Raw genomic sequence first — 3,404 nt, 5'->3', positions numbered from 1 at the left:
AGCGACGGATCGATGGCTACGGCTGAGGAAGGGGAACTGGCGCGGGTGGCGTTGTAGGGGCTCCTGGGCTTCAATCCGATGTTGAGGGAGATGAAGACAAAGGTTGCGGTACTGTCGGACTTCGCAGAACGATGAATGGTGGCCGGTGGGCACGCCTGCGACGGTGGTGCGGCGACGGCCGTGCTCTCGGGTTCGTATGGAGCGAGGGGAACTAGCGAGGGGAATGGTCAGGGGGCTAGGGTTTCGCTGGGTGTGGGGAGGGGAGCCTTATCCATCCAGGGGTTCCTGTAGCAGTGCGAATGGCGAGCTGGCGCAACGAGAACGGCGTCGGGCGTGGCCGGGTCTGACCGGTGGAGAGAGAGAGGAAGGAGAAGACAGGGGGAGCAGCTGGGCCGCCACTATGCACTTTGTCCACTGCATAGTGGGCCTATTTTCTTTCCTTTTTATTTTTAGCTTTCTTTTGTTTTCCCCTTTATTTATTTTATTTTCTTTCATTTTATGATATTACTCAGTTTTACAAAAAGTATAGAACTAACATGTAAATTAGTGTTATAAACTAGGCCACTGCCACAAAAGTTTAACACTCAAATAAATTAGTTTGGAAATTTTTTATTATCTAAAAAGCATTTAAATTAATGTTTTGCCTCTGTTTTAATTATTTTAGAGCACTTAAACACTTTATAAAAATGTGGTTTCTCCACCATAACTATCTATGGAATATTTTCCACATTATGAACATTTGTTTTGCATGTTTGTGAATTTCTTAATTTCACTTACAATTTGAATTTGAATTTGAATTTGATTTTTCATCAAGTGATAATTAGCTTAGTAAACATGGTGACATGGCAACATTAGTGTGAGGTCACTGTAGCATATGACACTGGTGGCATTACAAATATGGTATTAGGTTCTTAATTTTTGCACTGAATTTTTATCTCAAGTTTGCTCCCCCCCTATATCCAAATCCTGGCTCCACCCCTGGTGCCACACCTTTTTGTGTTCTACATGCTAGCACTGAGCTCGAATCGATGCCTGCTGGAGCATTGATTTCTTCATATAAAAGTACTAACTACCATGTGTTTATAAATATGAAGGTGAAAAAAAAGAAAGCACCTCATTTTTTCTATTTCCAATCTTACTGCTGCAATTGAGATAAACATTTTACGCTTATAATTTCAGATCGTACATTTATTGAGTGCATATAACATTATTTTTTCCAATGCCACTGGTTTCAAACTAATTGGGGAAATACGATCAAATTGGAAGAACAAAATAGAGTCAAACTCATGGATAAGGGAAGAAGAAAACATACCCTTGATATTTGAATGGCGGAAGACCATCAACTCCTGTGTCATTATAGAATCAAGAGAGACACGGGCTCCCGGATGAGCGATCTACTCCCGTCAATTCTCTAGCATCCCAGTCAACCAGCCAAGGTTAGCATCACTAGTACTCTATTAATCTCCCTCAACTCTCATCTGATGCATCAAAATTCTAAATTAGATTGTAGTTATTTTAATGGTAAATTACGATGCTAGTTCATTTTAGATTTATTTTGGTTGGTTGAATTTCTAAGGGGTTATGTGTTGGAAATATGTCCTAGAGGCAATAATAAATTAGTTATTATCATATTTCCCTGTTCATGATAATCGTTTATTATCCATGCCAGAATTGTATTGATCGAAAACTCATATACATATGTGCAGTGGCGAATCTAGGACAAAAACGAAGGGTGGGCTCAAAGTTAATGAAAAAAAACGAAATGTTCGTTTGAAGAAAAAAAACTTCATCTCTTCTTTTGTCCAAATAAGCTAAGATTTTCCCAGATTACTACCGGAAACATGTAGTATTTACTGGAATGTTTCTGGAATTTTTAAAACATATTAATTTTTGAACCAAATTTTGAATCTGCTTAGCTAAATAGCCATAATCTCTTAGTTCATTTGTCCAAATGTGCTAAAACTTTCCTACTTAGCTAAATGTAGACAATATGCAAACTTACAGCAGACAATATACTAAATCTTGAACCAAATTACCCACTGCTTTTGTTGCCAATTTGGTGCAAGACTGCAAACCGCAAAGCAAATTTTTCAGCTCCTTCGTCCTCCGGTCAGGCGGTCACCATTCACCGACGTCTAACGGCAAGCCAGCGGAACTGGAGGGTGGCTGCCAGCCGGCGAGTACCATCGGAGCAGGGCGCAGCCGTGTAGTGTTGGCCGGGCGCGACTCATGGTGGAGCTCCGGCAGTCCACCGCCGGCCTAGGATAGGTCTGGTCGCGGGAGCAGCTCGGTATCGTGCGCTGCGAGAGATGTACTGCTGTTCACTAATGGAGGCACTTAGCAGTTGGGCTGTTGGTTGTTGCCGTGTTGGGCAGCTGGGCTGAGAGGAAGTGTAGTAGTAAAAAGGAAAATCTTTTTTCTGGAGGGTAGGCTAGAGCCTGTTTAAGCCTAGCTACTGGACTCACCACTGCATATGTGGATACATAGACAACAATGTGTCCCTAGTAAGCCTCTACCGGACTAGCTCGTTGATCAAAGATGACTATGTTTCCTAGCCATGGACATGAGTTGTCATTAGATAACGGGATCACATCATTAGGAGAATGATGCGATGGACAAGAACCAAACCATAAGCATAGCATATGATCGTGTCAAGTTTATTGCTATTGTTTTTCTGCATGTCAAGTATAGGTTCCTATGACCATGAGATCATGCAACTCACAGACACCGGAGGAGTACCTTTTGTGTACCAAATGTCGCAACGTAACTGGGTGACTATAAAGGTGCTCTACAAGTATCTCCGAGAGCGTCGGTTGAGTTGGCATGGATCAAGATTGTGATTTATCACTCCGTATGATGGAGAGGTATCCCAGGGCCCACTCGGTAATACAACATCACAATAAGCTTGCAAGCAATGTGACCAACGAGTTAGTCACAGGATCTTGTATTACGAAACGAGTGAAGAGACTTACCGGTAACAAGATTGAACTAGGTATGGATATACCAACGATCGAATCTCGGGCAAGTAACATACCGATAGACAAAGGGAACCGCATGCGGGATTAGCTGAATCCTTGACATTGAGGTTCGACCTGTAAGATCTTCATAGAATATGTAGGAACCACTATGGGCATCCAGGTCCCGCTATTGGTTATTGACCGTAGAGGTGTCTCGGTCATGTCTACATAGCTCTCGAACCCGCAGGGTCTACACACTTAACGTTTGGTGACGATATAAGTATAGTTGAGTCATTATGGTGGTCACCGAAGGTTGTTGGGAGTCTCGGACGAGATCCTAGACGCGACGAGAACTCCAAAATGGTTCAGAGGTGAAGATTGATATATTGGATGAAGGGTGTTGGAGTCCAGAATTGTTCCGGGGGTACCGGGTGATGACCAGTATGA

The sequence above is a fragment of the Triticum dicoccoides genome, chromosome 2B (assembly GCF_002162155.2).
Source record: "Triticum dicoccoides isolate Atlit2015 ecotype Zavitan chromosome 2B, WEW_v2.0, whole genome shotgun sequence".
Taxonomy (NCBI): Eukaryota; Viridiplantae; Streptophyta; class Magnoliopsida; order Poales; family Poaceae; genus Triticum; species Triticum dicoccoides.
This window is presented reverse-complemented; position numbering follows the sequence as displayed.